The following is a 27259-nucleotide window of genomic DNA, read 5'->3' as shown; positions in this document are numbered from 1 at the left end:
ATTCACATGAATGGTAAAAGTAAGATGGTATATTTACCTTCATATCACAGATAGACTAAAAGTAATTTTGATTTCTCTTACATTACTTCCAAACTTACTTCTTTCTGATTTCAAATTTGCATTGAATAGTTTGTTCTTTTGATACTCAAGTTCTTTTAAAGAACTGGAGTAAAAAGACAGATAAGTCAGTAAGAATCTTTGAGAATGGCAATATTTTTACTTTGTAATTATTCTTATATATTTAATGTCTCTCAAAAGCACTATTTCCCCTTCTCTTCACATAGTTACATGAACATACATATTATTTTCAAACAATAGAACAGACACTATGGTACAGTTTAACACATACCCTGGGAACCTATGATTTCATAAGAACTGTAGTGGGAAATTTCATGCATGTATCCAGTGTATAATGATCCAGATAAACACATCTCCCTCCTTCATCAGAAGCTTTGCCAGAGACAGAATTGCCCTCATTCTACTTACAAGTTACATCTTAGACATGTGGAGGTAATAATTTGTTGGTAGAAACTCAATAAATGCACAAGAGTCACTGGAAGAGTCAGTGTCTCCATTTTTTAGTGTTATAATTGTTAACCCATTTTTACTTTTTTTTCTTCAGAGTTTCAGGCAAGTTTGAACTACAGATGCCCAGAGTTGAAAACAACTCATTAAGTTACTCTACTTTGATCTTCCTGTATGCAAAGACTTTTGGATGATCGGGTACTTAAAGGACACAAATAACTCCACCAAACACTGATGTAATTGTTTTTAATTGAAGACAAATTATGTATTGCATGTAGAGATAGGGTATATAAAACCATTGGAGATACCCAGGCAAAAGTTCTGCAATGTTCTTTTGGCCTGTGGTAAGATTTGTCTCTATATTGAACCAGCAAAATCTGTACGGTGAATCTTGATTTCAGCTTTGGGTCTCAGTTCCAATGGGCTCTGTCTTGTCATGTAGCCAAGCCAAGTTATCTAACTAGTTATGACAGGTGAAATCTATTTGCAAACAAAGCAAACCTGAGAGTCACCAGGAGGTCAACATGAATCTTACTGCCCTTGTCATGGTCATTTAGTAAGAACTATAGTAAATTTAATCAACTTGTAGCCTTCTTAATTGAGGCTGTGATAGATATAGTACTTTTGCCATCTGGTTTAGCTGTAGTTTCAGAATTCCTTAAAGTCTGAATTGAGGTGGTGAACCACACTAAAGCCATTTCAAGGCTTATTTAAAGGGGACTCCATTGCAGGCTCACTCATAAGCCTGTGCACAATGTTCAGTTCTCTCAGGCTATTGAACCGCAGACTTTAGTTTTCTCTGCCTGTTAGTCAGCGGACTCCTTTAGGTTTTCTTTCCCTTCCCTTCCCTTCCCTTCCCTTCCCTTCCCTTCCCACTCTCCTTTTCCTTCCCCTTCCTTCCTTCCTTCCTTCCTTGTTTCTTTTTTTTTCACTTTGGCAGCTCACATTATAACAACTCACATTATTCCATCAATGGGAATAAATGAGATATCACAAAAAATGAGCAAAATGGAAGTTTTGAGTGTTTTTATAAGATAATCTTGGAAGTAATATTTTTTCTTGTTTTTGGCATATTATACATCACAGGTAAAATGATACATTGGCTTACTTGTATTTCCTGTAATATATTCAATGACTTGCAAATACAGTATTAGGATAGAGTTAAGATACTATTTGAAAATTATATTCTGCACTGAGGAAATCAGAATTATATTGTCCACAAAAGGAATAAAAAATATAAACATGTATGTTTACATACAACGCAATAATCGCTCTCCAAACCTTTCCAATATTGCTTGGCCAGTAAAACTAAGATATAAATAAGTGCAGACCAACTGTTAAGCACTTCATAATTCAGTTAATAGTAACATTTCTGTATCTTAGTTTATCTGCTTTTATAATTTATGCCAACCATAACTAGGTTACATTAAAAACTATCAGTTGAATGTTTCTATTTAGTAAAAGAAATTCAGTTAAGAAATATAGTATTACTGACTTATTTTTAATGAATTTTCAGCTTGTATCTGTGTGTCTACAATAAATTTTATCATTATTTATTTTTTGCTTTACCAAAAACTGTTAAAATGTGATTTTTGGAGGTAATAGCATAATAAATAAATATAACAAAGTTATTAAGCATAAAATTCATAGGTTCTAATTGGTTTATCTCAGTAAGCATGCAAACTATATATCTCTCAATATGATATTCTGAGGAAAAATTAAGACATGTAGTTCCATGTGTCATCACAAAAACTGAAGATACTATAATCAGATCTATAAGGGAAAAATCTAACATATAAGTTTGCCCTGTGTGTATATGCAATTCTCTGAAAAATACTTTTCAAGCAGTTTTCTTCAGTTATTTTCTTATATTTACTGTGTCATTTTCTTCCCACTGAAATCACAGTAAATTTTACTAAACTCAGTGCATTCCTAAGAATAAAAAAGACAAAGAAATCAAATTTAAAAATCAATAGCTATAGTGCTTCCAAGTTATCACCATGCAGAAATTGTCCTGTTTGACAAGTGTTTGAATTTCAAACTGATGAATAGTGTTGCAAGAACATGAGCTCAAAAAAAATCATCCTTTTCCTTCTTGCATCTTGTATTACCATATAATCAACATTTCAGCCTCTTTTTCCCCCTCTATCATTTCAGTGCTTTACAGAAAAGAAGTAAAAGTGTTTGTGCTAATCTTTTTTCTTTTTCTTTTTCTTTTTTTTTTACTGTTCCAGCAGAGAAACTCAGGACTTGACTCATGGATCCAATAGCTTAGGAATAAAGAAAGAGACTGACACAAATAGAAATTACATTTGTTTTTTAAGAAATATTGTACTTAACAACACAGGGAGCATTTGAGGACACAATTTTCCCCACTGCCTTGTTTATTATGTCTCTGCTTCCATTTTCTTATACTAAAGTCTCCCTAGTAACACTGTTGTCTGAATTCTATATAAAGTTTCCTTCCTCTGCACGTACTGTGCTCTTATTACCATCAATAATTTTGATGTTTCAAACACTAAGCGACATCTCTTTCTGCTATTGGGAGAAATAGAATCTACCTCTGGCCCTTTGCTCTTCACATTCTCAGATTCCCATTTCCCCTCTTACTCTCTATCTGTAACTAGAGACTGTCTCCTTTTTTATGAGTTTCCGGAGAGCCTGAGAATGGATAAAATAGCCTTGAAAACTTACAAGCTAAGAATATGATTCACCAGTGGTTGGAAATTTACTAAATTCATTGTCAATTCAAGGATTTGAAGGCTGAATAGGAGAAAGGATCATAGGAGGCAGTAACATGGGACAGCTTTATTGGGTACTGTTTGGACAGGGTTTTACAGGAGGGAAAGCCCTTTCCAGAAAGACACTTTATAGTGACATGGTAAAGGCTACTACCCAGAAAAAGAATAGGGCAACAGACCTCTTGGTGTGGGGATGGAAACACAGTCTTACATGTTCAGATTCTATAGTTCAGCAGCAAAGTGGAAAGTCCCTGGTTAGAGAGTTCCAAAGGCAGCAGTGGTTGTAGTTTTTCTATAGTTATGGTGCCTGTCACCTCTGTGGTTAGTAAATATGGAGGAAATTTTTGGGGGCATGTAAAATCAGTGTGGCTAAAAATGTGATGCTTTGTAAAAATTAAGACCATATTTGAGGTAGCTATATAGTAAGAATTTGAACTGAATGCTGGCAGGCTTTGGGTTAATAGCCTAGGCTGCTGTGAACAGGTAAACAGCAGCCAAGCATGGTGGTACAAATTTGTAGTCCTAGCTATAGGCAGAGATAGGGTGATCACAAGTTCAAGGCCAGCCCAAACAAAGTTAGTGAGACCTTATTTCAAAAAAGAACAAACTGTAAAAGTGGTGGAGTGATGTTCAAGTGATAGAGCACTTACCTAGCTATTTTAAGCTAATATGTTGTCACTGCCTCTGGCTCATTTATATAACAGAATCTTTGTGTCAAAATCATATGTTCACCACAATTTTATTTAGGATTGGAAGGTAATGAGGCTATTCCACGTATTTATTGATGCAAAAGGCAAAATAGGAATTATGGAATGTGATCTTATCCAACCTGATTTTAGCTTTTTTAATCAATGTGGTAACTATAGTGGAAACACATGAAGGTTAGTAACTAATCCATGTTTTTAAAAGTCAATCCTCATTATCTATCACCCCATTAAAAACATCTAGAATGACATATTACTGATGCTGCGTAAATACTATTCACCCACTCACCCAGTGCTGAAATCCAGGTGACCTATTGTCCATTCTTTGTTGCAGGACTCCTGGAACATCTGTAGGTCATCTGTTACCATAACATTATGAATGAGAAAGGTTACAAATGAAGAGCACCACTGCATCACTTTGGTTGAGGATAGGCATGATGGAGAATAGATACTGTTATTGATTAGCAAAGGATGGCTTTTGAGAAGAAGGTAGAAAGGCACTGAGAAAAAATCAACAGTATTATATATGAATTTTGGATTTAGTACACCTAGAAAAATATCTGCTTTCATTAATAAGGTTCTTATAATATTGAAAGGCTTGATAAAAACTTCACACAATTATTCTAAGTTTTATTTAATTGATCCCAAATATATAGGCTTTAAGACAATAGTAGTTTTCCTTCTTTCCATCTCTCTCTCTCTCTTTTTTTTTTTTGGTAGCACTGAGTTTTGAACTGATGGTCTACACCTTGAGCCACTTTACCAGCCCTTTTTTGCAATGGGACTTTTCAAGGTAGAGTCTCATGAACTATTTGGTAAGAATATATACTCCTTTGTCAGAGAGAGAGAGAGAAAAAAAACACTGAAGCTGAACTGCTGTTGTATTGCTCTGAGTTTACCTAAACAATTTTGATAGTAGTTATATGTATGAATAAGGTAAGCCAGCTGACTGTAAGGTCAAGATTCTGTAGAGCACTATAAGCAGGTTGGATATCCATGAAAGCTGACATTTTAGATGTTGCAGTCTTGATTCAAAGTTCATTGCTCCTCAGGAAACTAAATTCTTTGCTCTAAAGGTTTTCACTTCACTGAAAGAGGTCCACACAAATTATAGAGCATAATGTGTACTTTACTAAAAGTCTACTTATTTAAACACTAACTATGTCTCCAAAGTACTTCTTAACAACATTTATAATATTCAGACTGGTGTTTAAACAAACAATGAGGAGCCATGGTTAAATGAAATTCTCACATAAGATTAAGTATCACAAGCATCACTAGTGTAGGATTCAGAATTTTCACTAAATTATACTGAGATTGTGACTCAGTTCATTCTACCTCATATGCTAAAATTGTTAAAACTAGGCTGCAGATACCAATGCCTCCAAATGGAGTCAGAGCTACATATTGCAACTAGGCTAGACATAATAGACCTAGAATTCCTGAATTTCATCCACTGGTGAAGGTACCAATTATAGTACTAAGCACTTATCAAGATACATAATCAAACTCAAAATTTCTCAATTTTTATACTGAAATTGTCCTGGAATACTGTATTCTTTCAAGTGAGACTAACATTTTTCTCGCAAAAGATCAAACATACCACCTCTCTGGAAAACATGAAAAAAACCTGACCATTAATACTTAAGTAAATTTGTTACAAAATAGAGAACATCAGAATACAAAAATGTTGAATCTTTTATTGCATGGAACACATAATTATATGGATTGATCTGTATTTCCCAAGAACTCAGGTAATAATTACCCTCAGCTTGAACTAGAGAAAAGGTTACTTTGAGAAGAATCAATTTAGAATGTAACACAGGCACAAGAAAGCAATGTGAGGAATCTCCCACTATAGCTATCCTTATTTTAAACAGCAAAAACCCTCGGTCCTACTTATTAATATTTATACTCTCTCTTCAACAAAATTAGAGCTAAGGACAGAACAGTTTCTGTTTGGAGGTGGGGGTGGGGAGGGGGAGAGGGAGGGGGAGAGATGACCCAGGTATTATATGCACATATGAATAAAAGAAATTTAAAAATATGGGGGAAAAACAGAAGATAGCAGGATATTGGCAAATTATAAATGCCATAATGTACCATAAATATTTTAGAAATGTAGAAAATCAGAAGTGTGCAAAGTTTCCCATGATGAAAGCGTATACTGGGCTATAAAAAAAAATAAAAATTACCCTGATCTTAAGATGCTGAAAGTGCTGAAAAACCTCTATTGCTTCTCAATTTGCCTGAAAAAAATGTTAACTACAATCATTAATGATAACCAAGATTGTTGCGGATATTGTGGTCTAGGAATAAAACATTTAAATAAGTTAATTTGTCAATAATTATTATGTTCACTCTTTCATACAAGTGTGTGTATGTGTGTGTGTGTGTGTGTGTGCATATTGCTACTCATTCAGAAGCAAGTAGACAGTAGGATGGCATATTTGCGTTAATAACATTTTACCTTATAAAATTAAGCTAGGGTTAATTTTAACCCTAATTATCCTACCTTCAACAACTACAATTTGTGTTTGAAAAAAAAGTATAGCTCTTAAAAATTTGAAAATTAGAATAGAGAGAATTCAAGCTTACTTATGAATATCTAGCATTTCTCCTTTTTATAAGGAAAGGAGTGAAGCTTCAGTGCTGCTACCATCTTTCTCAGAAGCGATAAGGATGATTTCAGTAGAAAAGACACATGGGAATTTTATTACTCTTACTCAGGAGCATATATAGGAATAATCAAAATGAACATGAGAAGGCATTAGTTATTTGATTAAAACTCAAGCATTAAATGCATCAGAACAAGAGAGGGTTGTGTTTTTAATCCCCTTTTTTTCTTGAATGAAATGTACTGTACTAAAAAACAGCACAAAGTAGTGCTGTCAAGTGCCTTAAAATGATGTGGCTGTCATATTGTCATGATAGAATGCATTACCCATGTATTGTGATGATGTTAGTGTAAACAAACATACTAGGATGCCAATCATATAAAAGTACAGTTTGTAATATTATGTAAGGTATAATAATAATCATCTATGTTACTGGTTTATGTATTAGTATACTGTACTTTTTCATAATTTTAGAGTATACTTTTCTGCTTATATAAAAGATGTTTACTGAAAAAGTGTGTGCCATTTCACACCAGCAGCAGTCTCGTACTCCTTGTTTTTACCACATGTTTTGACTGCATTAAGGGCACTTGAGTCTAATGACTGACCTAAACCATCTAGGGTTGTGTATATACATCCTACAGTGTTCACACAATGACAAAAAAACCTAGCAATATATTTCTAGAAATGCATTCCCCTTGTTAACTGACACACAGTTTATAATAATCATTAATGATTTTGGATCATTTTAGGTGATGGGTCTTACTTAATAATAACTTTCATTTATATTAAGAAACAACAAAAAACACAAATCTTAACCTACACCTGTGAGTTTAAAACATATAATAGCAAAGTAGTTAAATAAATGAGACAAATGAGACAAAAGAAAAATCACTTTCATCAGCTTATATATGAAAATAGGTTATATAATTTATAATACATTTTATTTGTAGTTGAATAAGTACAAGAAAAATATGTAACAAATGACCACAAAATTAAGTCAACTAGTTCAGCTCTTTTTACTTCAGCTGGGGTCAATAACATGTCTGAGAGTTAGTTGGCTTAGCTGATAGCAGTTGATTTTGCTTGGACAGTTCTTTAGAAGGAAGGTCTTACGCTATTGGATCTTCCCTATTATAGGCATGGCCAAGGTCTTCTTCAACTGTGTTCTTTTGGGGATCCAGTTGAAGGGACATCAGCAACACAGAGAAGTCCTCCTCATAGCAATGGGAGAGACATAAGAGAGTTAATATAACTCTACAAAAATATTCCATGCCTCCGCTTATGTCATGTTCTGCAAGGCAAATAATATGGGCAAGGTCAAATGTAAGGGAATAGGAGAACTCATTTTGCCTATTAGGAGGTTTGAAGGAAAAGGAAAACAATCCTTCTCTCCTACTTTCTCCTGTGCCCTCCTCTCTCTTCTCCTTGCCTCCTTTCCTTCCTCCTCTCAAGATTGGATCTTACTTTGGTTGCCAGGAAGATCTAGAACTTCATAGGCTCAAATGATCCTCCTGCCTCAGTCTCCTACATAGCTAGGACTATAAATTCATGCTACCTCATTTTTTTTTTCACCAATCACCTCATCAACCATACTCTCTCCTCCTTTCCAAATTTATCTACTTTTTCACAGCTGCAAATTCCACTTATCCTTTCCCATGGTTGTCAAAAGATTGAATTACAGCATCATGCTGAAGTTCAGGACTTCACAGTATGATTGTCTTCAAGAATTTAGTTTTGAAATGAAGACCTAAAAAATATATATGAGATAAGGAAACAAGTTATTTATCTCCCCAAACACTCATCATATAATGGTGAAGTAAGGAAAAGTTATATTTCAGGAAATACTTCTTTCCAGGAGGGGTAAATGGGAGGTCCACAACTGACGCCATTTTATTACAAGTCCATAATCTCACTGAGGAAATATTTGCACCTTGATTGGTCTCCTGAACAGTGGATCCCTGATTTGTCTTTCCCCACAGTCCATTGCTTTTCTTTCTACAGATGTCTTTAATTATCTTGCTTGGTAATATCTGAGAAGGTTTTTGAATAGTATTCCATTTTTGGCATCTGAGTTGCTTTCTCAGCTTGGTTCCTGTTACATGGAAATAGAGCCTGTGGTCTATTATCTTACTTCCATACCCTTTTATTCCAGATTGCAAATGCTTTTGTCCTTAAAGTTCTCTTCAAAATTTAAATTTTCCATGTATCTCATTTTAGTTAGTTAAAAAAGAAACTACAATGTAATTCTTTCTAAGACATATTTTGGATACATTAGGATTTAAAGAGACTATGGTCTTATATAAATAGGTTTAATAGATGAGAGTGCCCAGTAGTGAGACCTCAGTTGCTTAATAGGTTTTTTAAAATGCAGGGTGACAAAAATTTGTTCCATTCCCACATGGTGTATCATAAGGTTCTTAATGTATTCATAAGCTATTATTAAGGCTTTTCTCCTGTGTGGAACCATTGGTGTTGAGTTAAATTGTATGTTATAGTCCTAACCTTAACAATTTTATAAGTGACTTAGAAATAGTCTTACAAAGTTAATCAAGGGAAAATGAAATCATTAGAACAGATTCTAATCCACTATGACTGATGTCCTTATAAAATTGGAAATTTGGACATCGAATCAGATATGCACAGATAGAAGACAAGAGAGAAACATAAAGAGCTCTATGTGAGAACTAGAGCTATCCAGCTACAAGTCAATCTGAGGCTACCAGAATCCTGTAGAGGCAAGGATGGAGTCTTCTACAAGTTTCAGAAGGATCATGGATCTTCCACAGTTGATTTCAGATTTCTAGCCTCCAGAACTATGAGACAATAAACTCCTATTGTTAAAACTCACCTAGTTTATGGCATATTATTTTGACAGTCCTAGGAAACTAATCCAATTGAGGATAAGAAAAAAAAATATTTCCAAATCTCAAGGCCTTAGTTCTTTATATTCTTTCTAAATTTTATTTTTCATACTAGCCAAGTACTTTTCTGGGCTCATTTTTCTTGTAGCACCTAATCAAATACCACTTTTAAAAGCAATCCACACAAATTTTCAATACAGTGAGTTGTGATTTTCCATGTCAGTGATATAATAATTTAATTATATGTATTTTTTAGCTTTCATGTTATCATAGGTGACAGTTGTCAAATATTTTACCATACTTTGCATTTTCTCAGCTTTTCTCTGACCATCTGTAAGATTCACTTACAAACTGATATTGGTGTTGTTTCCAAAGGTGTACTGAAATAAACAAAAAAGGTCAAAATAATATTTAGAAGAACATTCTACATATTTGTTTACAGGAAAAGGTATTCTATAGGAATGGTTGCTCAGTATCACAGTTACTCTGCAAAACATTTAGTTAATGTTCACCTCTATACAAAAATATATTAAAATTTATTTAGGTAACTAATGATTTATTTCCTTTAGAAACACTTCAAACGGATGGGTTCATCAGCATTTTCTCAAAGTTGTAGTTTCATGATAACATGAAAGCACTCAAAATTTTACAAATCTCATAGGTAAAACAAAGTCTTTAAGATTGTTCTTACTTGCTTTTTCAAGTGTGTAAGACAACTTGGACCTACAACTTTGTGGGTCTTTCTCTAATTAGTCTTTATAAAGGGCTGAGATATAGTTCAGTAGTGAAATGCATTCATAGCATGTGTGAAGCTCTGGGTGCAATCCCCAGCACTAACAAATAAAGGAAGGGAGGAAGGAAGCAAGATAGAAAAGAAGGGAGAGATGGAGGGAGGGAAGGAGGGAGAAAGAAGTGTTGGGTAAACACAATTTGTCCTCTTTTTGGATTACATACTCTTGTTAATAATATTCTGTTGGTTAGGTGTAAAATTTTTCCAAAGTCTTCCAGATATATTTCATTTTAATGTTCACCTCTATACAAAAATATATTAAAATTTAACATTTAACTTACACTAAAACTTGCACTAAAAACAAAAACAAAAATGACCCAACACTCTGATCATTAAGCCTAATATCATCTTGAAAGTACTCCATTTTAAAACAAAATTGTTTTCATAGTTATTTTCACAAATCTAAGCAATGTGCTTATTATATCTTCAATTTATCTATTGATTCTCTGTGGAACAGCAAAATGAGAGACTAGTTTACTTACATTGCTTTTCATTTATATTTCTTTCTTCTCTTCCCAATATTGATTTGTTATATCAATGATTTAGTTATTGCTTGTTCTTTGTCTTCATGCAAATAATATGACTTTTATTTTTCAATATCTTAATTCTGTTTGTGTATGATAAAGTTTCTAGCATTGTCTCTATTTGTTCAATCTTTTCTATGGCTCTCCTATTAATCATGCTCTGTTAATGATGTCCTTATGATTACATTCTCTTAGTACTTCCATATGTTGTAGAATCAAAATTGAGCTTTTGAATATTGTTGAATCTAAAGGTGTAAAACACTAGTTCATTGTACTTATTATTGTGCTTGTATAATATTGTATACTATTGGGGCAAGTAATATATTACAAGAAATTTGACCTCTGTCATTCAAAGGCAAAAATTATAGCACCAATATCAAATGAATTTTATTATTACTAACATTAATTAACATGATATCGTGTTTTACTTTACTTCATAAATTGACATAGATTCTTATTTTCACAGGGTTTAGTTACCTCTCTTTTTCTAGTCTCTAAAGTGATTTTTCTTAATTTTACTTTTTTTATTGATCACTTACCAATTAGAATGATTATCTCCATTTCTCTTGTCAATCTGTAACAAGAACATTTTCAGTATGCTTTAGAACTCTCAAGTGGTGACTTTCCTTCATACCTTACTCTTTTCCTCCAATTTCTTGATGTTGAATATTTCTTGCTGTTGATTAGCTCTTTGAAGTATGTGCTGTCTTTCCTAGAAAATATAAAAAATAACTATTCTGTGTCCCTGCATTTCTGGAAATATTTTCTTCTTTCATAACACTTAGTTTGTAGATAAAGCACAAAGTTTTGAGAGTGAAAATTATTTTCCCACATTTTTTGAATATATTCACTTGAATTCAGTGACAGTGAAAGATGTTTCAAAATTGTGGTTTCTGGTCCTCTGAAGTAAATTTCCCCTTCTCGTAGGTAAGAATTTAGAATTCACTTGTCTTCAGAATGCTAATATTACCCATGGATGAGTTTAAATAAAGTCTTTTTATTTGTCCTTCATTTCATGAACAATTTAAGTCTGGAATTCCACATGTTACCTAGAGTTTTTTTCATGATATTTATTCAATTTTTTTGCTCCATTTTCTCATAGCTCCTTTCTGGAACTAACTTTTCTATTCATGTAATGATACATGGACTTTCCTATCACTATTAGCATTTATCATATAGTTTTAACTATTTCTACGTTTGTACTAAATTTGGGAAGTACAAGGAATAGATAGTATCTTTAAAATTCTCCTTTTTTTTCTATTATCTCAATCTATTGAGAATTTTATTCTTGTATTCAAATTTTCTTGTCCTATGTAGAATAGTTATAGTAGCATCACTAATATGCATGATAATATAATGTGTTTTTACCAATTGTTGTAACAAATTATTTCTCAAAATAATATATCTCAGTAACATACCTCCCCCTTAAAAAATTCTTATATCATTGTGCAGAGAAATTCAGTTGAGGATTGCCTGTTTCATAAGGTCAGAGGCTCCACCTTATTCATTTACTCTTTAGAGTCCTGGAGACATTCACAAGGTCCTCTGCATTCTATATGGCAATAATAATAACAAAAGCACATGCACATGAAGAATCTCAAAATACCTGTTGGGGTCAGTGAGACATGATATAGTCACAGGAGAAGAAATTAAGTTTGTGATTAGGAAAAACCATTTCTGCCACATTAAGGAATTTGGATTTCTTCTAAATACAATGAAATTTTTAAGAATGTCAAGATTCTAAGACAGTTCTATCAGTTGAGCAATTTAGAAACATCACTCTGGCTGTTGTTCAAATTATAGGTTTCAGTTGAGCAAGAGAACTCCTAGGACAGTGTTGTCAACTAGGTGATAAATTGTGGTGATTTGGACCATAAGCATTAATGTGGGTAAAGAAGAGAAGTAGATTGAAAAGATGATATTTAGTAAATAACAAGGACAGGTAATAATTGGGGGTTACAGTTGAAGGATAATGAGAAGTCAAATAATATGGACAAGTTTCTGATTTCCCAATGGGTTAGATTATATCAGTATTTCCTAAAATAGGAGTCTTTGCAAGAGCAACACAATCAGAGGAAGGACTGGAGTACTTGGCAGAATAGATAATGGTCAGTAAGTCTTTGGATTCTCAGTTTTGTAGGTCAAGAGAAATTTAGGGGTGGAAAGACTTAGGTGGTAGCATTTTTGTTAATTGTAATAATGATTAAAATGAATGAGAGTCAAAGCAGGAATATATTTGCATTATATTCATAATACTTAAAATTATATGCATTAAATAAGTTTTTCTTTTTATAAGTTCATAAATTAGATTAAAAATGATGTTTAAGGTGGCAGATCGTGAACATTTTGAAATACTGATGAGGAACTAATACAAAAATAAAGCTAATTTAAATTAAACTATTATTTGATGAGGTTAATTACTTAACATAACAAGGGCAAAAGGAATCTTGAATAAATAAATTAGCCTTTGTCAGCAACAACAACAAAAAAGATTCTTCCATAGTGATGACAGAAGAAAGATTTTCATAAAGTCCACTAAGGATCTGAGATTTAATGCAATTTCTCTGTCTTGGTTGGCACTTTCTGTAGAAAGTGGAATAGAGAGTAGAGAGACAAGATTTATAACAAATGTGTGACCTTGAAATAGCTACTGTAGATTTGAAGGAGAAAAACTCACTAGTGAGTTGATGCGATGAATTCAGTATTTATTTGTGAGCAGTGCAAAACAGTACTGTAAGAATCCAGAAGTGACATCAAGGAGGAATAGATCCATCCTGATCAGCAAATTCAGAAACACTTCCAGTATGTCTATCAGCTGTGAGAAATCTTAAGGACAAGCAAGGTTTCAACTAGGAGAATACAGTGGAGGTATAGAATGAAGAAAGACTTACAGAAATCAGCAGGTAGGCATATTTCCACAACAGCCAATAGATCTATGCATTGTTACTCTAGGGACTGGACAAGGTGTGGAAGCTTGTCAGTTACTTTTGAGACTAAAACATCTAAATTTTCCCCACTAAAAGTTTTGGATTTTGTTCTCTCAAAACTGATGATTCAAGATAAAGCATGACTTTACTGAATTTACTAGGGAGAAAGAATGAAGCACATATTTGAAGCTATATTAGAAATAATCTTCTCTCTCTTTCTCCCTCCCTCCCCTCAGCCAGTTCTTGCTTGAATTGGTTCATGTACCCTCATAAGAAGTTTTCTTACTATTACTAACATAACAATGACTGTTAGGGGAACAAAGAAAAGCAAAAACTAAAATGCTATCAGTGTATTTTCAAAATTTTGGAAGAATTTCTTGTAACAACAGGCTAATCATACTGGGTTAAATAAAAGAAACATTAACATTTCACTCATCCATAATTGTCAGGGTACAGCAATCATGCATAAAGATTTATTTTTCCTTTGCATATTGCCTAAAAGTTATCTGAAACTCAGACTTAACCAAGTCTTTCTATTTAACAGATCTGGCCTCTATTGAGGAAACTGAGTTGCTAGCAACTCAGTTGCTAGCAACCTATGAGTCTTTCCCCTATGAGTAGCTTCTCTATATCCACTGAGGCATAGCTATGCCGTAAACAACCAACCTGACAATATGGAGGGACAAATGCAGGTGGTTATAACTCCTTCTAAAGATACAGAGTTTATAATTTAAAAATCCATAGGCAAAAGTAGAGAAAACAAATAAAAATTGATAGCAGCAAGAAATTGGAATATGGAACTTCTGTGTTCTTTATTGATGTGATAAATATAGCCCAAGTTCCAACCTCAGTCCAGAAAAGCTGAATAGAATGATTAAAAATCATGGAATTTAGATGAAATTCAAGCATATCCTGTTTTAGATAAGTGGCCTTTAAATAAAATGTTAAATGCAATAAGGTGCAATGTAAATAGTGAGGCTACTAGAAAATTTTAGGCCTGGATATCTTCTTACATTTCATAAAGTAGAAGATATATAGCACCTCAAAAAATGAAGTGTGAAAGAATAAAAAAAGGAACAAAAATTCATAATTCAGGGAAAGGCAAAAAAATGATTTTTTGTGTCAATATTAGGGTTTGATCTCAGGGCCTTATGCTTGCTAGAGAGGTGCTTTATCACTTGGGCCACTCTGCCTGCCCTTTCCCCTTTAGTTACTTTTTGAATATGCCTAGGCAAACCTGGACTGCAATCCTATTTATGCTTCCCATGTAGCAAGGGTGACAGGAACTCATTACAGTGATCATCTTATTGCTTGAGATGTGATCTTGCAAACTTTTTGCCCAGGTTTGGCCTGTAGCCAAAATCCTCCTGCTATCCACCTCTGGAGTACCTGGGATTTCAGGTGTGAGTCGCCATGCTGAACCTGAAAATGAGTTTAATAAAACTTAAAGAAAATTCTAGAGAACAAATTTGCACTTTAAAACAACATGAAAGGGTAAACAAAACATAGAATGAATGCATAAGAAATTATATGACATGAAATGAATTCCATAGCAAAAATCCAATAATTAGCAAATTTACTTTGATGTAAGAAAAAAGGTATAGAATGCAGAGGGAAAATCTTAAGAGAATGCCGGACAGAATAAAAGAACAAATATCTTCCCTAAGAAAATGCTACTTTAATAATTAAATCTGGAACAGTCTCTGGTGACATTTTACAAAATTGAAAAGCAGTATGTTAAGGATTTCTTCAGATAATGATAGATCTTAAGTCTCAGGTACTTGCAATTAGTAATAATAATAATAATAATAATAATATCTCTAGAAGCTACTCATACATTTAATTTCCTGAACAAATATTTAGCAATCACTGATTTTTAAAATTATTGAATATGTTATAAACAATGTAGTAAATAAATGCAAACCATTGTGGTAATTAAAAAATAATGAAGTGCAAAGAGTCAAGAAAAGGAGACCATAATTCTAGATACAACTCTTCAATAACTTGGGAAGTGTACTTGGTACACTGCTTGAATGTTTGCAAAATGTGTCCTTAGTGTGGCTTTGGTCTCACACAATTATTTCTGGATAATATTGTATGACTTGATTTCTTTCTCCATTATCCTTTATCATCATACTTGAGGTCTCAAGAGTAACTTTAATTACTTTGAAGGAAATTATAGTGATAAGAACAAACTCACACTGTTTTAATTAATTTTACAGGAAGCTTGATAAACAAAGGAGTTAATTTACCTCTGAAATTTTTTTGTGGTGTCATAAAGGCTTAATAAAGGAGTGTAGAAAATTTGACACTGATAACCAAAAAGATATGGTTCTGTTATAACCCTTTTGGAGGCAATATGCATGTGTGTCCAAGGACAAGCAAGTGTGTGTATGTATTACCCATTTTTAATTTTATTTCTATTTTTAATTATCATATAACTGTCATATGAGGGGTACGTTGTGACATTTATGGAAGTTCATACAATATAACGTAGTTGAATTCACCCCTTCCATCATTCTCTTTTATAATTCCCTCAACCCATTCCTGGAATAGTTTCAACAGGTCTCATTTTACCATTTTTATACACGAGTATACAATATTTCCACAACATTCAGCCTCCTAAACCCTTTTCTTATATCCTCCCCCCTCCCACTGATACCAACCCCCAAACAGGACTTGTTTTACCCATTTGTTCTCTGCTTTGGAGAAAAGGTATTTTTGTTTGTTTAAGACAGTCACACAGGTGGAGAAAAGGAGGGTGGAACAGATTTGGGGGGATTGGTACTGTTAAGAGAGGGAAGTGTTGGAGAAAGGGTTTAGGAGGATGAGTACAATGAAATAAAGTTTACACAAGTATGTAAATGCAAATATCATACTTGAAACTGTTGGGAAGGGAGGATGAAGTAGAGTGGTGGAGATGAACTCAAATATTTGATATATTTTGAGAACCTTTGTAAACCTAAGTGCTACAGTGTGCCACCACCCACCATAACAATTGAAGTTAAAAAAATTAAAAAAATATAAAACCAAAAAAAAAAATAAAGATAGCTACACAGGGAGTTTCATTGTGACATTTCCATATGTTCATCTCCTCTATTTGTCTTCTTTCAACCTTATCACCTTCATGTGGTGATTTCAATATGTTTAAAAATTCTATATTCATTCTTGTATAGAAAGTACATCAGCCATACTTACCTTATTAACTTTCTGCTTTCACCCTCCCTGTTCCATTGTTAGTGACCGTCCCTTAGCATGACCTGTTTTTCATAACATTGCTTGTATTTGCATTATGTCTATCTCCCTGTTTTACTCTGTTTAACCTGAAGGAAGTGCAAGATTTTTACAGAAGGATATTATGTACAGTGGTTAGCTGTGCTGTAGGAAGTATTGAATTATACCATGGATAATATTTTTTTCTATAGTCTGGAATCCCAAAACCTTAAAATATCATTGAATTTCAGTGAAAAGACATTTTTCACTGCCTAATTTAACTATTGCCTGCTTTACACCATCTTAACTGACTTTTGAATAAACTGTAGCTACCACCCATGCACAGACACACACGTTCACAGACATAAACACTTGTATTACTAATTTCATTGTAATATGTTTAAAATATTGTTCAATAAGAGTCCCAAATATGGAGAAATTAAAATACTTCAAAAGAAGCCTTTCACTATATTACCATTCACATTTCATGTATAATTTTTAAAACTGCCATATCATACTAATCTCAGCAATTTGAATAAATGTGAAAAATTAGCAGCTAAAACAAAGAGATAAATAATGAGTGCAGAAAACTGAAATTTCTTCTGAATTTAGTTTGTAGTACTGGATTTTATGTATAATATATATATATTTGTAAGCATTGGGGTTTGAACTCAGAGCATCACACTTGTTTGGCAGGCACTCTTATTGCTTGAGCCACTCCACGAGCCCTTTTTTAATGATGGCCTTTTTTGAGATAGCATCTCACGAACTATTTGTCCACCCAGGGCTGGCTTCTAACAGCGATCCTCCCAATCTCTGCCTCCAGTGTCTAGGATTACAGGTGTGAGCCACCAGTGTCTGGCGACTTTAAGTATTTTTGGAGACACTCTCAAAACCATGTTCATGAAAATATTTGAAACATTTTGTAGAAATGTCTAAAGTCAAAACATCTAACTTGGGGTAGATATTATAGAGTATTTTGTGAAGGGAAAAATTAAATAAACAGCATATTAAAAATTCATATACGGTCTGTGTAGTAGCTCAAGACTATAATTCTAGCTACTTGGGGGGCAAAGATTGGGAGGATCACGGTTGGAAGTTGACCTAGGCAAAAGGTTTGCTAGACCTCATCATCTCAATCAATAGGTGGATGTGGTGATGGACACCTGTCATCCCATGTGCACAGGAAGCATCAATAGGAGGATCATGGTCCAGACCAGACCAGCATTGAGCAAGACCCCCTGTCAAGTATAACAACTCAAAAAGGACTTTCAGAATGGCTCAAATGGAAGAGTGCCTGCTTAGCAAGTGTGAGGCCCTGAGTTCGATACCTAATGGAGTTCCCTGCAATATGCGGACATGTTGAATAAGAAATTCTACAGAATAGGACTTGAGATACACACACATATGTATATACAATATACATATACACACATACAGATGCACACACATATAATATACACATACATGTGTGATTCTTATGGCTACCAGTAATAGCTAAATTTAATATTGAATTTGGATTTGAAAAGCTATAGATCAATGACATGTGACCTAACTCTTAAAATTGCTGAAAATTTTAAATAAAACAACAGATATTCTTGACAAACACCAAGTTTTAATTTAGAAAAGAATCATTAATACTCTTACAAAACTATTTAAATCTAGTGAATAGTCTTTCTAATCTATAAGGTTAGTTACTTTTTAAGAGAATAATATACCAAATAGTATGTCCAAAAATTTTATTCAAGGAATACTTTATATTATAAACAGAGAGATCAGTCTCAGTTTTAGGACTTCATACAAATAATAATATTATAACTACATATAAGAATAGAATATTGCATATTCATTAAGTAATCATATGCTATTTATTGAAAAACACTCTAAAATTTTAAGTGCATTGCCATAAGCAATATATAGTGTGATGGAATCTTTATACAACTCAACAGATATATTTTTGTAGAGAAAAATGCTAATAGAAAAGAAACTATGAGTTTAATGGCAGTGTTCCCTGACTTATTTTATGTATTTGCAAATAAGCAATATATTTTACTTTCATAAATAAGTCAAGACTATTGTTAATGGAAAAAGTAGTTACAAGTACTTACTACACCTTCAATTTTTCTAAAAGCCTTACATGCTTTATTCAACTAAATCTTTATAATAATTGTATGTCTTCATTAGTTTTATTATGGATCAAGAGACTAAAGCAAATGACTTGCCCAAATTTTCAATCCTATAATTTAATTTTTTAAAAAGTAATTTAAAAATAACAAAAAATTAATTTACTTTATAGTTTACATTTTTCTGTGTGTTGTTTTTGTATGTTTCTCCATTGTTTCAATGCCTCATCATTTTTTGGTTACATACGTGAACACTATGTTAGAACATAATCAGAACAACCAGGCTTCGTAGTGCATTTCTGTAATCCCAGCTATTTGGGATCCTTCTACTAGAAATATCAAGGTTTGAGGCCAGCTGGGACAAAAATGTTAGTAACTCACTATCTTAATGCCCCATTACTGATGAATGGATTAAGAAAATGTGGTAATTATACACAATAGAATTCTACTCAGCCATGAAGAAGAATGAAATCTTATCATTCGTAAGTAAAACGATGGAACTGGAGAACATCATTCTGAGTGAGGTTAGCCAGGCTCAAAAGACCAAAAATTGTATGTTCTCCCTCATACACGTACTTTAGATCTAGGGCAAATACAGCAATGTGATTAGACTTGGGTCACATGATAAGGTGAGAGTATACATGAGAGGTATGGGGATAGGTAAGAAACCAAAAATACATAATAGTGTTTGATGTCTTCACTGCAGAGGAACTAATAAAGAAACTTTAAAGTGACAGAGGTCAATAGGAGAAGGGGATCAAGAACTAGAGAAAAGATCAGTTTGGGAAGAATCAACTTAGAATGTAACACATATGTACACGGAAGCAATGCTAGGAATCTCTCTGTATAGCTATCCAAATCTCAACTAGCAAAAACGGTTTGTCTTTCTTATTATTGTTTATACTGTCTCTTCAACAAAATTAGAGATAAGATCAGAACAGTTTCTGCCTGGAAGCGAGGGGGTAGTGGGAGAGAAGGAGGCAGGGAGGTGGGAGAAATGGCCCAAACAGTGTATGCACATATGAGTTAATGAAAAAAAAAAAAACAAGCACAGCATAGTGGAACCCAACTATGGTTCCACTTACTAGGAAAGCAGAGGTAAGAGTATTATGCTCTGAGGCTGGCCTAGCAAAAGCATGAGACCTTCTGTGAAAAGTGAACTAAAAATGAAAGCAGTGGGGCCTAGCTCAAGTGGAGAGTGCTTGCCTAGCAAGCAAGAGGCCCTAATTTCAATCCCCAGTACTTCCAAAAATGGTTTTAAATAAATAATGTTTATTCGTCATTGTCAACATTCAGCTTACAGAGACAAATTCAATTTGATGTCTGATTTAATACTAATTTGCTTAATTTCAATGTTGTACCAAAAGAAACCACTAGTAGATGCTATCAAAAATTTGAAATGAAAATTTGAATCCCAAACTGAATGAAGAATATATTATGAAAGACAGACAACCTGATTTCTTGTTTATATAATTGTTTGAAGTCTACTCCTTTAAAACTTGTGTATTTACAGCTCTGTTTAGAAAGTATTGCAAACTTAGTTTTTTAAGTGAATTGAAAAGGTCGAATGTGCTTTATTTTGAGAGAGAATTTCAATTTTACTTTTTCTTACAAAAATAATGGCAGAAATATATACAATAGAAGGTCTGAACCTATAAGTGTGTTTAGGCCCATTCTATTTTTTTAAATGTGTATACTATGGACTATTTGGAATGCAGAATAAAATAAAAGAATGTAAGTGTTATTTTTGCAACAATTATCTCTAATTAAATCCACAGAGATGAAGGCAGGGACCACTGAAATTTTTTTAATTTCTTTTTACCATGGTTGCTCTGGTTAGAGTTCTCAAAATGTAAATTTTTTGTCTATAATTAGCAGAAAAATATAATTATCAACCATGTCCCTTTGTTTTCCAACTTCTTGTGAATTTACTACTCTATCCATTACTCTCTTCACCCCTACTTCACTGAGAGTACTTTCTGAGCACTGACCAAGTTACTCATCACTGTACTAACAAAAACCCATCCTAGGTAGTCAATAACTTCCTAATTATGAGTATATCCAGTTATTCAAATGATTTCACTAACTCTATCCTAAAATATGTTAACTTTTAGAATTTATAACAAGGAAAATGTGTATATATTTAAATGCAACACCAAATATTAATTCAAGTACAATTTGGTTAACTTCCAAATTGAATGTAGAGCTGAGATGCACAGTCTTCAAGTTTTTTTTATCATTCAAGGGATTTGACATTCTGATGTGCTTTCATTTCATGCTATTGCTTTGAATGTTAATGGAATTATATTACAGAATTTTGTTTCTTTACAAAGACCAGAAAAACATTTGAATTTATAAATTCCAGCATAATGGTACATGACTGTTTTCCCAGCATTTGGAAGGCTAAAGGAGAAGGATGGTGAGTTCAAGGCCATTCTGGGGTACAGAGTAAGTTCAAGTCCAGCCTGGTCTGCACAGTAATATTCTGTCTCAAATATAATTTTAAAATACAATTTTATTTAATTTTATTAGGTAAAATTAATCCAATTTTCCATGCTGTTATAAAGCATGGAAAATCATTAGAGACTAATGTCACCATCTCTTTAAGAGTGTTGGCACCAATATGAATGGAAGGTCAATTGAGCTCTGTAGTGATACAAAGGAGTAGGGTGGCTAATTATCTATATATAGAGCTGCATGTATCTTTCTGGTCTTTGAGTCTAAAGTGGCAGGAAGTGCAATTGGGAAGTGAGATGACCTATTCATTTGGGACATGTATACCACAGTGAAACTTAGTGGTGATCAACATTGGCTCTTTCTTCTTCCTGCCTTTATCATCCAAAAAGTTAATGAAACACTGAGGAAGTTATTAAAATGAAAGGAGGAACAAAAGTATGAGAAAGACCAAAAATAATTAAGAAAATAGCACCAATAATTTCTTCCACATCAGTAATTACTTTCATAATAAATTGATGAAACACTGGAGACAAAGGACACAAAGTAGTTTATGGAATAATAGGAAAGAAAAAAAAGCAAGATCCAAGTACATACAAGACTTACTTGTATGTAATACATACAAGTATGTATTATATATATCCATGTATATTGAAGGATATACATTATTGGATTATATATATCCAAGTATATATATATATATCCAAGTATATATATTGAAGGATATACATGAAGGATTGGATTATATATATCCAAGTATATATATATATATATCCATGTATATTGAAGGATATACATGGACACAAAATGCAGGAGTAAAAAAAGATATTGTATGCCAATCATAGGCCAAAAAGAACATTTTAACTATGTTTGTGTCAGATAAAATATACTCAGAAGTAATTTGTTAAGAGAAACAAAATCACTATATTATGATAAAGGGATCAATTCATCAAAAGAATATACTATTTATAAATATATATTGCCCAACATCAAAGCAAAAATATATATATAAAGTAAGTATTAACAAATGAAAGAAGAAACCAACAGTAATATGATTATAACAGGGGACTTCAATACCTGTTTTTCAAAAACGAAAATCAATATGGAATCAACAGATTGAATAACACTATAGACCAATGGGCTGAACACACATATACAAAACATTCCATCCATTAAGAACAGAACATACATGATTTTCAAGCATACACAAGCCCATAGGTTCTATAGGACAGACTCTGTTAAACAACAAAATAAATGTTACCAATTTAAGACAATTGCAATGATCTCGAGACTCTGGTGATCAGACTGGTTTATAACTAGATGAAAAATAATAAATAAATAAGGTAATACTACTTTAGGAGCTAGAATTCACACTTAATAGTGAATAGTGGAAAACTTTCCATCTAAGTTTTCTGCAAATTAAGCAGAAAAGTATCAGGAGGACAGAAATGATAAAGATCGAATAGAAACAAATGGAAACTTAGAAAAACAATGAAAATTATTAGCAAAATGGAGAAGTGTTGAAAACATAAACAACTTTCAAATCTTTAGGTATGTTAATCAGAAGAAAGAGAGAATTCAAATAAATAAAATTATAACTGAAAGAGAATACCTAACAACTGAGAAAAGAGATCATAGGAGACTAATAAGAAAAATTTCATGTATCAATACTTAAAAGAAATAGATAAAATCCTAGGTACACACACCTACTATGACTCAATCATGAAGAAGCAGGTAATTTGAACCCACCAATCAAGAGTAAAGAAATTGAATCAGTTACTAAAAATCTTTCAATAGGGACAAATCTAGTACCTGATGATCTCACTACTGACATCTACCAAACATTTAAAAAACAAATACCAGTTCATCTCAAAGTCTTCCAGAAAATTTTATGGAGGAAGCACTTCCAAACTCATTTTATGAATCCTATTTTAATCCAGTAACAAAGTTGGACAAGGACACTACAGAAAAAGAAAAGTGCAGGTTACTATTCCTGTTGAATATAGATTAAAAACTTCTTAACAAAACCAAACACTGAATTTAATTGCACACTAATCATGATCAAGTGGGATTTATCTGTGGAGTACAAGCAGAGTTCAACATATGTAAAGCAATACATTTGATATACTTCATTACAAAAATAATGGAAAGAACCACTTAATTATCTTAATAGTTACAGAAAAATCACTTAACAATACACAATACCCTTTCATGATAAAAACTTACAATAGCCAAGGTATAGAAATAATATACCTCAACATAATGAATTTTATACATATGGCAAACCCACAGCTAACATCACACTTAATAGTGAATAGTGGAAAACTTTCCATCTAAGTTGAGGTTGCTCCCTCTTGCAACCTCTATGCAGCACAGTATTGGAAGTCCTAGCCCAAGAAGTAGCATAAGAAAGAAATCAGTCATACAAATTGTCTCATTTGTAAAAAGAAAAACAATTGCCTTACCAAAAAAAAAAAAAAAACTACAGCAAGGCTTAAATGAATTGAAAATCTTGACACAAAATGCAAAGGACCATGCAATTATTTTGTTTATTGTCATCAAAAATAAATAAAGGAAGGTCATATATGAGATGGGAGGACAAAAAAGAAGGAAGTTAATAAGCTGAATATGGTTGATGCACTTTCTATACAGGAATGAATATAGAATTTTTAAACTGGTTGAAACCACCATCATAAAGGGACTAAGGTAGAAAGAAAAAAAATAATAAAACAAAACAGAGGAGACAGACCAAATTGAGCTGTGGTGCTTATGTGCATTGGGGTGTTGCAGGGAGACTCCCTGCATAGCTATTTGGAACAGGCAAAAATGTCATTATTTTTCTTTTTCAAAGTCAGAGAGCTGGAGGGTGGAGCAAGTTCTGCCTGGGGTGGATCGGTGCCAGTGGGAGGGTAGAGGAGGTAGGAAGGGGTAGAGGAGGATGAATTTGGTGAGGAGGGTGAATGTGGTGCAAACGAATGCTGTGTGCACATGTCTGAGGACGGAAGAATACTTGCTGACACTGTTCTGGGAGTGACTGGTGGGGGAAAGAGGTAGAGTGGTGGTGGGGGTGAATTTAAGTATGATATATTTGATATATTGTGGGAATCTTTGTGAATGCTGCAGTGTGCCCTTACCCAACACAACAATAAAAAAAAATTTAAAAAAATTAAAAAATAAAAAGTAATAACTCTAAGGAAAAAAAAAAATTTCAGAATGCAGACCAGACTTTTTCCCCAGCTCTTCATAACTGTATCAATATTGAGAAATCAGAATGCAACTTACTAAACTTATCTATAGAATTGCATATTAAAAAGTTTATAGTCTCATAAAAAACAAATTGAAATGAAAGAAGTTAGATTGTCTGTGTTTTATATAATATAAACTTCTTTACACAAAGCCCTAAACACTCCACCAAAAAAACAAGCTGTTAGAATAATTCATTAAAGTTGCAGGATTTAAAATTGACATGAAAAATCAGTTGTTTCTATATATTAGACATGAACCATCTGAAGAAGAAATTAAGAAAACAATTATATTTGTAATTTCAAAAAGAATTAAATTACTTAGTATAAATTCAAGTAAAAGCAGTGAGAAAAGATTGAAGACACAAATAAATGAAAAAAGTAACGTGTATTCATGTTAATATTATTAAATTGTTAAAGAGTTAACATTAAGATGTTCATATTATCTAAATTTATCTATAGACTCAAAGCAATCTATACCAAAATTCAAGTAACATTTTTCAGATATAAAAAAAAGGTAAAATTTGGAAGAAAACAAAAAAGCCTAAAACAAGGAAAAGAGAAACAAAATTAGGAGACATCACTCTATCTGATTTCAAAATATGTTGTAAAACTCTAGTAACCAAAATAGTATTTTACTAGAAAAACAAAAAGCAAACCTGGCCAATGGAACAAAGGAATACAGTAGAGATTGCAGAAATAAACCCATGCATATGTAATCACTTACTCTTTGACAATGATTTCAAGAGAACAACATGGAAAATACCCAACACAAAACAGAGCTGGTGGAGTGGCTCAAGTTGTGTCTTAGCAACTGTAAGGCCCTGAGTTCAAACTCTAGTTGTTATGTATCACTAATCATCAAGCAAATGAAAATGAAAGCCTCCATGAAATATCACCTCACATGCACTAGGACGGTTAACATCAAAAGACAAGAGACAAGTTTTTAAAAGGTCATCAAGAAAAGGGAACCCTGGTCAGAATGTAAATGCTTATTACCATTGTAGAAAACTATGAATATTCCTTAAAATACTTAAGATTGAGTTACCATATGATCCAGCAACTCTACTAGGTATTAATTCAAAATAATTGAAATTAGTTTCTCAAAGGAATATTAAGAATGTTCATTACAACATTATACAAACAACCCAGATAAGGAAACACATTGTTCATACTCTGATGAAGGGAAAAGAAAAATTAGGTATATACATGCAATAGAAAAGTACTATTCCTTTAAAAAGATGGAAAACCAGTAATATGCAACGGAAGAATTTGGATGGTATTCATCAATCTAAGGAAAATAAGTTAGTCACAGAAAAACAAAAGTTTTGTGATTCCACTTATATGAAGTATCTAACATAGTCAAACTCACTGAAGCAGAGAACAGACAATGATCCCAAGGTTAAGAGGAGAAGGAAATTAGTGAGCTGCTAATGAATGCATATAAAATTTCAGTAATGCAAGATGAATCAGTTCTAAATTTCCTGAATGGCATTGTGCCTGTAGTTTATACTGTATTGTGCATTGTGCAGTCTGGCACAAGGAGAAATCTCAAGTTAAGTTCTCACAAGAAATATAAAAATGAAATGGGTTGCCAACAAGGGCAAAAGAGGGAAAGACATATTACTAAATGAAAGAATCCAACCCACTAATTACGCCATAATTGCATGTGACTTTCTGGAAAATGCAAAACTAGAGAGATGGGAAAAATAATCTGTGGTTTCCAGGAAGTGGGGAAGGCACTGATAACCTGAGCGCAGGAGCATATTTGTGGAGGTGGAACTGTGACATATCATACAGATAGGGTGAGTATATGACATATGTCGTTATCAAAACCTATGGAATTTTACCACATAAATGTTGAGATGTAATATAAATTATAAACTAACAACCAAGTATAAACAATGGTATTTAGGTAGTAAATACTTTATATAAACTATATTCTGTGGGGAAAGAAAGTGAGAATAGGGAGAGAAGATATATAAGATCTCTGATTCAAGGTCAGCCTGAGCTGTGTAGTGAGTTCCATAATATGACTCTTTCACAAAAAGAAAAAAAAGAAAAGAACTATTTAACGCTCTCAGTATTTTTATGATCTTAAAAAACCTTAAAATAATATCTATTAATATAAAATAAAGGGCCACTTGTAACATTTAAAAGTGAGTAATGATTTATTCTATTATTCATATTCTTTAAGAAACTTTAAAAAACTCTATGCCTAGAAAGAGGCTACTCATAAATTTTTTTCAGTTTGTCTCATTTTGCTTTAAGTAGAATTATTAAAAGAGGAAGAGAATAGCATAGGCTAATCATCCCTCACCTAAAGCTATTATCATTTGCATGGTTTGTGATAATGCCATGAGAAAATGCATAAGGTTCAAAATATCATCAATAAGCATCAAGGGCAAAATAGGATGATGTCTGCTGAGATCCAAATGAGTTCTCTAGATGACTGATGACCCAGTTTCACAATGCAATGCAAATAATTATTATGGATTCAGGAAGGGATGATACCAAGTCTGCCTTTATTAAAA

Source organism: Castor canadensis, chromosome 5, assembly GCF_047511655.1.
Source record: "Castor canadensis chromosome 5, mCasCan1.hap1v2, whole genome shotgun sequence".
Lineage (NCBI taxonomy): Eukaryota > Metazoa > Chordata > Mammalia > Rodentia > Castoridae > Castor > Castor canadensis.
This window is presented reverse-complemented; position numbering follows the sequence as displayed.